This window comes from Crinia signifera, chromosome 2 (genome assembly GCF_055691185.1).
Source record: "Crinia signifera chromosome 2, ASM5569118v1, whole genome shotgun sequence".
Classification (NCBI taxonomy): Eukaryota; Metazoa; Chordata; class Amphibia; order Anura; family Myobatrachidae; genus Crinia; species Crinia signifera.
Genome location: NC_139218.1, coordinates 282,213,458 through 282,222,617, shown reverse-complemented (window position 1 = coordinate 282,222,617; position 9,160 = coordinate 282,213,458). Strand labels below are relative to the sequence as shown.

At 41.1% G+C, this 9,160-nt stretch overlaps 1 pseudogene; it reads left to right on the top strand.

Moving 5' to 3' along the window:
• The first annotated feature begins 7,237 nt into the window (after positions 1–7,237).
• On the top strand, positions 7,238–7,356 carry LOC146061926 (5S ribosomal RNA; annotated as a pseudogene).
• Positions 7,357–9,160: the final 1,804 nt, after the last annotated feature.

Genomic DNA, 9,160 nt, shown 5'->3' with positions numbered 1-9,160 from the left:
AATTACCTGCCTATTTCTCAGATGCGATAATTAGGGTCCTACCAAAAAAGGGCCGCAATTTAAATCTGCCGGGCTCTTATAGGCCCATTTCCCTCCTGAACACAGAGTATAAACTGTTCACGAAAATATTGGCCGAACGGCTGAAAGGAATTTTACCAGCTATCATTCACAGAGATCAGACCGGTTTTATTACAGGTCGACACTCGGTCACTAACGTAAGAAAATTACTGGCAGCTATTCAAAGTTCGGGCGCCTTGTCGGCGTCCAGCGGAGTTGATAATTTGGTCCTCACGCTGGACGCCGAGAAGGCGTTCGACATGGTATTATGGCCGCATTTATTTAGATGCCTAGAAAATTTTGGATTCCCATCTAGATTTGTAGATATGATACGAATAATTTATACATCACCCAAATCAGTAATAGCATGTAACGGTCTTTTATCAGACCCTTTCCAGTTGCAAAGGGGTACCCGTCAGGGCTGCCCACTATCGCCGCTTTTGTTCGCGGTGGCAGTCGAACCATTTGCCATTGCTATCCGTACATCGCCTCTTATACAGGGAATTAAGATACATAATGAAGAGGTTAAAATCGCATTGTTCGCGGATGACACCCTTATTTTTATATCTAATCCCACTCATACCCTACCAGCTGTTTTACACCTTATAAAATCGTTTGGAGAGCAATCAGGGTATAGAGTCAACATCACTAAATCTGAAATTTTACCATTAGGTGGTACAACTCCCCAATTGCTGCAATCCCTGGACTCCCCCTTTCCTGTTTGCCAATCACACTTCAAATATTTAGGAGTGCAAATTAGTAATGATATAAATAAATTGTATGGTCTTAATTACGGCCCTATAATCGCACAGGTGGGGACGAAGCTCGAGAGCTGGAAGGATTTACCGATTTCATTATTGGGGAGATTGGCGGTAATAAGATCAATCATTTTACCAAAAATCCTGTATTGTGCACAGATGCTGCCTATTACTGTGAAAAAGTCGGACATAGCAAAATTGGATGCGCTATTTTCTAAATTTATTTGGATGGGTAGGCGCCCTAGAATTGCCAGGACAAAACTCAAGTCACCCACATCTGAAGGAGGATTGGGGTATCCTGACCTACAGAGTTATGCCCTGGCAATTCACTTTCGATATGTAGGGGACTGGCTTTTAAATAAGTCCACCTATACGGATATTGCCTTAGAAAGGAGCGTTTTCTATCCATATTCACCTGGAGCACTCCTGCAATTGAAGTCAAAAGATCTGCCATCGGAGGTCAGAGAGCACATATTATTTAAAGAGACATACTTAGCCTGGCTTCAAATTAATAAAATTATGCAAGAGAATCCTAGTGAAACCCATTATATTTCATTATGGGGAAACCCTGCCTTCCCTCCCACCATTCTGGATAATAGATTCTCCATTTGGAGAAATAAAGGCCTAGATCTAGCCAATAAATTATTTGACCCTGGGGGCCGCATATTTTCGTTTAAAGAATTATCCCAAAAGTATGATCTTCCCAATAATCACTTATTCATGTATTATCAGGCAAGACACTTCTCGGTCCGCAGTAAGATTACTAAAACAGACCCTCCTTCGGTCTTATATGGTTCGCAAATTAAAAGTGTTGAATTGTTGTTAATATATATAAACACTAAAGCATATAAACTAAGCTTATTATATAAACTTTTAATTACAAAGTTGTTTGCGGATACTAGTCAATGGAGACTGCTGGCCGAGAGGTGGAATGCAGATATACCGCATATCCGGACTGCTTCGCAACTGGTTCATTCGCATATAAGAGTGCTGAAGTCACTTAAATCAGTTTATTTACAGGAAGTACATATCCGCACGTTACACAGAGCATATATAACGCCGTATAGGCGAAGACATATGGTACCCGCTGAACAAGGATCCTGCATAAAATGTGGCACAACTAAGGCGGATTATGCACATTGCATGTGGGACTGCTATAAATTACGGAGGTTTTGGTGCAAAGTTACTTGTTTTATCAACACAATGCTGTCAGTTTGTTGGATGGTAGACCCCTCGGCCTGTATGGGAATATCATTCGATTACTGGCCCTTGGACTCTATTAGGTCAGAAGACTTTCATATTTTAATAACTACAATTACAGTAGCAAGGAAATGCATTCTGTTTAACTGGACCAAGAAAATTGCACCAACTCTGGACAATGTCAAAAGGAAACTACTGCAGATAATGTATTTTGAAAAAAAGTATGCACGTTTAGAGCAGCAGTCCGGATTGCGGAGGTTCTATACAAAATGGTCACCATTTATAAACACATTGGATGAAAGCACGAAATCACATGTCCTGTTTGATGCAGAAAATCTTTAAAATAATACAACATAATTTAATATTATATAAAATAATTTAAGTTAAATAATGTAGATCTAACCCCTTGTAAATATTTTATATATATACAGGATAAGCTGAAAAGTGTCTAAGGCGATAGAGATAGGGGTATGGTATTATTTTTTCCCCTTTTAGTGTGACTCAGGCTGTCATGGGTATGTCTCACACCTTGGCCAGACTTCAATGTCTTGTCTATTGGATGCACTTTGTGCAGATGATCTAAACAAAAGAGATATATATATATTAATAACTTCAAAGGAATGGGAAACCCTTCCCCCCCCCCCTCCCTAGACCCATATTCCATCCCCCCTCCCCATCTTGTCTACGTGTATATGTTTATATTGTTTAGTTAAAATAATAGGTTTAGATATGTAAAGGCTAAGGTCGTACGATATTATAATTATTTGTACCAAATGCCAGCTTGTGTTGAATCTGATGCCTTTTGTTATTATTAAGGATAGTATATTTGGAAAACAGTCAGAAACACTGTATTCATAGATAATATAATATAATGTATTTAAATGTTCTGATTGTGATGACCAAACATTGTAACATGTCTTACCATTTTCTTATGTGTAACCCTTGTAACGCTCTGATTGAAAAATCTAATAAAAAGATTTAAAAAAAAAAAAATAGGGGGTACTACTGTGTGACCACTGTCCCATTATAAAGTATAGGATGTAGGTCATAAATTTACAGTTTGCAGGGAATTGCCGAAAACCCTGACACAGGTCCACGATCACCTAATGGGGGGGGGTCGATGTTAAGGGAGATGAGTTCCACCACCTCCGCAGAACCACTTAAAGCCCTGTTAGTGACCCAGTGCCATTGGAAGCCATGTATGCCCATGCTATCACACTGTCTGTTACAAGTGATGTGGTACGCTTTATAGCATGGCTTATGAATGGTTCATACTTTATCGCATAGCCTCTGTATTTGCTTTCATAAAGTCTTCACTTTATGGTATATTTAAATAATACCTGGAGAGTGTTCTTTGCTTGGATGGATGTTGTGAAGAGGTATTCATTTACCATGTAAAAGGTGATGTGTTCGTTCACCACTGTTTTTGCCCAGGCGTTTTGTGTTGCTGAGCTCACCAGAGCATTCTTATTTCTCAGAATGTACCAAACTGTTGATTTGGCCATTCCCAAGGTTCTCGCTTCATCTCTGATGGAGTTTTTTATTTTTAAGCCTGAGGATAGCCTCTTTCACTTTCAATGAGAGCTTGCTGGATTGTGTGATGTGTGTTCACATCAAAAGCTTCCAAATGCAATTGCCATACTTGGATTAAACTCCAAAAGTTTTGACTGTACATTTGCTAAAAGAAATAACAAAGAAATAGCTGAGAACTGTCCATAAGATGGCTCTCCAAATTGGATGTGAAAACCTTTAAATTAAAGCTGACAGTCTGCACTTTAAAACCATATTCATTCATTATATAACTGTAGCTTTAATACATTTTCGTATACAGCAAATATATACAAAATTGTGCCAGTGTCCAAATATTTATGGACCTAACTGTGGGGTAGATGTATGAAGCAGTGATAAGGGAGGAGAAGTGATAAAGTGCCTGGTACTTTATCACCGACCAATCAGCTCCTAACTGTCCATTTTTAAACCCAGACTGTAACTTATCAGTCAGGAGCTGATTGGCCGGTGATAAAGTACCAGGCACTTTATCACTTCTTCTCCCTTATCACTGCTTCATACATCTACCCGTGTAATACTGCTTTCTCTCCTGAAGGTTCTAAGAGCTTCTGTTTTATTGCATGGACAAAAAATAAAGTGCACAGTGCTTTGGGGAGACTGTCTGTCATCCTATTTCTGTTGTTTTTGAAGTTCAGAAAGGTCATTATTATTATACTAAAATAATAAATGTTTTATAAACATTGCCCATTATTTCTATGCTGAAAAGCTACAAAGAAATCCTGACTGCCTTTGGCTTAACATGAAGCTGCATACATGTCATTCAACCATTTAGACCCCCTGGAAAGTTTTTTTTCAAGATATAGCAGTTAAGTAATAGGCCCAAAGGGTGTATTACAGAATTTTATTGAACAGCAGTAAATATACTGTTAAGAGGCATATAAAACCAACACATTGCCCCAAGAGTGCATTAAAGTGTACACCTTCTTTTGCAAAAAGTTATCAGTGATTTTCTTGTTTTTCTTTTCAGCTGGGCTTATGTTTTGCACATTACAGCTCAGCAGGATATGGAAGTTTCTGTTCACTGTGGACAGCTTTCTAATGCACTCTAGCAGTTCATCACTCAAAACACATTAAATGCAAGTTACACACCACCAAATGCACAAATCACAATGATGTAATATACCGTATATATCACTGTGTTCATATTAACATACACGCAGATGCACACAAACATGTATGAACATAAAGCATAAATTCAAAGAACTTTAAAGCTGCATTTATTTTTTACAAGGAAAATGGGTAACTTTGTAGTTTATACTGTAGGTTACACTGCCCTGGCTTGCCTAACCTCCCGGAATGGCCGGGAGCCTCCCGGAAATCGGTTCCGCCTCCCGGCCCCCCGGGAAGGTGGGAAAGTCTCCCGCATTCTTGTAATTGCCCCCACTCCCCCATGCCCGCTGGTTTAATTACCGGAGATTGCGGGTCCGCGGAGAGGGGGGGGGCTAAAATGATGCGATCGCAGCATTTCAAGTTATTTAAGCCCCGTCCCCTCTCCGCCGCCCGCGAATCACTGACTTTTCCGGCATGGGGGTGGGGCCAAGTGATGTCAGCCTTGCTCCCACCCCCTGACGTGTTGCTTCTCTGGGCTTCTCCCGGAGAGGTGAATTTGAAAGTAGGCAAGTATGCACTGCCTCATAGTAATTCTCCAGTTTCAGGTTTAGCTAACTGAGGTCACTATAGTGATAGCCCTCAAACTGGGATTTGCCACATTATATTCTAATGGGCTGTATGAATAAGACACAAGATGCCATTAGCTGCTCGTACTGCACTTTTAAGCACAATTACGATTGGCTGTTTTTGTTCTCACTCTCATAGGCTTCAAGCAGAAACACACTTCTGAAGTGCAAGAATCACTTCTGGTGGCACTTGTGGCTAGATTGAATTTAGCACTAATAGTAAAAACCTAAGCAATGTGTTAATATATAAGGGTTCAATTAAAGTTGGAAGCAGTCTGATGCATTTCCCTAACAACATGCAGGTATGTTTTAAAATATCATTGACTTGTGTGCTCTTACACCTTGATAGCACAGTATAGTAAATGCATATTCACACAATTATACCCAATTAGATATGGAAGCATCTGCAGAAAAGCTTTTACAAGGCATTTCACACAGGTTTTGAAGGGATGCGGCAACAATATGCAGTGTTGATTATTGTCATGCCTCAGGCCCTTGTGTATAACACGCTGAAGCGTGCAGCCCTGGGTCCTGACTTAAAATCAGCCCGCTTCTTCAGTAGAGTAGACTAGTTGCTGCCCCGTCTCGGCACTGCACAGTCTGTACTGCTGCTGCGGCGCCAAGTTTCTTTGCTTGGTTATAGGCTCCGGCCATACATGATAATCATCATCATCATTATAAATTGCTGTCAGGTTGTGTACCATACCATACCCACGCGTCAGTGACCAAGCGTCAAGCGAAACACGTGTCTGACGCGCAGGACACACCCCCCTGAGGACTCCCTCTCCACCGTCTCATCCCGGACACGCCGCTCCGGCACCCGCTGCGCCCCATTAGCAGGAAGGACACGCCGCTCCGGCACCCGCTGCGCTTCAACAGCAGGAAGGTAAAGCAGGCTCGAGCCTGCCAGCCCCCCCAGCAAAGGGGGACATTCCCTGCCATCCCCCATCCCAGGGTGATCACTTGTCGATGCGCCTCCACTCCAGACACCCGATCGCATTACGAGCGGTCATTCCCCCCACCAAACAGCAGTAACAGTCTCAGCACTGGCAACGCAGTACACCTGCATCGTGTGCAGTTATTAATACTTGTGAGCCTCTAATACCATCACTTCACACGCCGTCTCTGTGCCAAGTAATAAATGCATGTTTAAACGGAATATATATCTATGCTGTTCCAGCAGAGCCGCAATCTGCATAGACAGCAGCTGATTTGGCATATATGCTATGCACGGGCCAATTATCTGACCTAGTATTGTTGATTGCTAATTTTTGGTGTTTCACATCATGTTTAATTGTCACTTTCTATACCTATGATTAAGAAATATATGTTACTCTATATCATCTGTTGCCGTAGCTTAAACCTAACCTTTCTATCCTGTGACATTACCATATTGTCTGCTATTTAACCCCACAACAATATTTCTCTGTGAATTTGGTGGTTTAAGCGGTTTTTATGTGTATGTGGTTCCAGCAGAGCCTCAATTTGCATGACCTATTTGTTTTGATTGCTAATACAGGTGTCTAACAGGATGTTTAACTGTCATTCTCTTTACTTTTGATTAAGAAATAGATGTGACTCTATATCGCCTGCGGCTATATCTTAAAACCTAAACCAGTCTATCCTGTGACATTATTGTACTGTCTGCTATTCAACCCCACAACAGTATTTTTCTGTGAACCTGGTGGTCATTATTGCATAATTTAAGAGACTATCACAGGGTGTGGAGACTGTCTCAGGGTGACTACTACCCCCAAACAGAACCTCCCCTGCAGGAACCCAATCGTAGATCGAACCGTAATTGTTCTGTTCAATAAACAGTGTATAAACAAACCCCGGGGTGAACCAGGTGATCAGACTTTCCAATTCCTGACACCTGGAACACTATCTTTCATTGGACCGAGGGTACATTCATCCCCTTCTCTTTTTTTCACTCCTACTCTTACTCCCACCAGCGCTACTCTCGTAATTACTTTACTTTACAGCCATACCCCACTGAAAGCGCCTGGTACCATCCGAACCCAGAAGCTAAACAGTGTTGGGCCGGCCCAGTACCTGTCTGGGGAACTAACAGGGAATAGTCGGTGCTGTAATCTATCATATCAGTAGAGGCTAAAGCGCGGTGAGATTTTAAGCCTAATTGCTATCCTTTTCACCTCATCTTCCAATCATATACTTGCTGTCCCCTAGCTTTCCTTTCACTCCTCCAATTTTTTACATCCTCAGAACATCTAGGGAGGTGTGTCCTGGGCCATCACAACTGTCATTTTCCTCCACGACTAACAATTTTCTATATGTCAATATTGTGTATTGCAAGAGGAACAGTTGATGTATAATATGAAATAATTTTCGCTGTGCGTATTCATAAACCCATTATTGGTTTGGGTTTCTTTTGATTTTTTCCCTCGAAGTGGAGGGACCATACCTGTATTTTAAATGTTGTATCAGTAAAAGTTACGTTTTAATATGTAGACATCATTACTTTCGCATTATATACTTTGTCAATTACTTATAAGTGTGCCCCAAAAAGCCTTGTCGGGTTCCCTTTCGAGTCACCTCCAGACTCCATTTTTTTCAGTGTGTACCATACTAGCAGGATTTATCATCAATTTCTGGGGGTACAGTGCGTATTACAACTATATGATTTCCTTTAAAAAAACAGCACCAGGTTCCTGGACTGGATCTGGTTCCAAAAATACAGGGGACAAAAAGACTGGGGGTCCCTTATATTTTGGAACCAGCACTGGGCTTCTTCATCCAGTGGTGTCATGCCATAGCCGTGGATCACTTTTTATACAAAGTTTCCCCAGGCGAAACATGACTACCAAGGCTGATCAGCCCTGGACAGGGTACCTTGTGGAGTGGGGACACTAAGATAAAGGGGTTGGCTGTCCCTGCCACTCCTGGCTGGTGGGTAGTAGGCTGATTTTTTGGGTGTAAAAAAATTATTTAAAAAGGCATTGGTTTTCACAGTAGAGCTGCAAGTCCCAAAAGGCCTCCCCGGCATGCTGGGACTTGGAGAGCTACAAGTCCCAGCATGCGGGGCATTAATGGGCCCATTTAAAGGGTGTATACATGGTGCAATGTACCTTCTATTTAAACCCAATGCGATCCTGATCTAATTGGTATTGAATCAGGATCGAATCGCATGGCACCGTGTACACATTCGATTTAGACTATATAGTACAGATCTGTATTATATAGTACTGCTTTGTAGTTCTACTATGAAAACAATGTAAAAAATAAAGAGAGACAGACACAGAAAAGTATAACTTTAATACACACACTAACAAAAACTCGAAAAGAGGGAAAAGGATTGTCTCGTTTGCTAGCACATTATAGGAACAGTTTGAGAAGATATAATTATTCAAGATAAAATATACCTTTTATTGCGTAAACTTTTTCTATTAGTGCGCCAACATTTAGTTTATTGTCTATGGCATCACTCCCACTTTTATCATTTAATAAATTTGACATATAAACTAGTGCAGAAGTATCCCAGGTCCCCTTTTCCCATTTAACTATACACACACTAATACACACTAATACACAAACACAATCCCTGTGATGTCAGTCACAAGGATTCCCAATGACCTCCGCCAAGGGGACTCCGCTCAGCTGTGACTATAGTCATTGGTGAAGATAGGCCTAATTACAATTTTTAGCGCAAATATTGGTAGCAAATGGAAAAAAACCATGTGCACTGCAGGTGGGTCAGATGTAACATGTGCAGAGGGAGTTAGATTTGTCTGAGGTGTGTTCAAACTGAAATCCAATTTGCATTTTAAAAATAAGAATTTACCCTGCACAGAAACAAAATAACTCACCCAAATCTAACTCTCTCTGCACAAATTTGACCATCCTATAGTGCAGCATGGTTTTGTCCATTCACTAACAAAA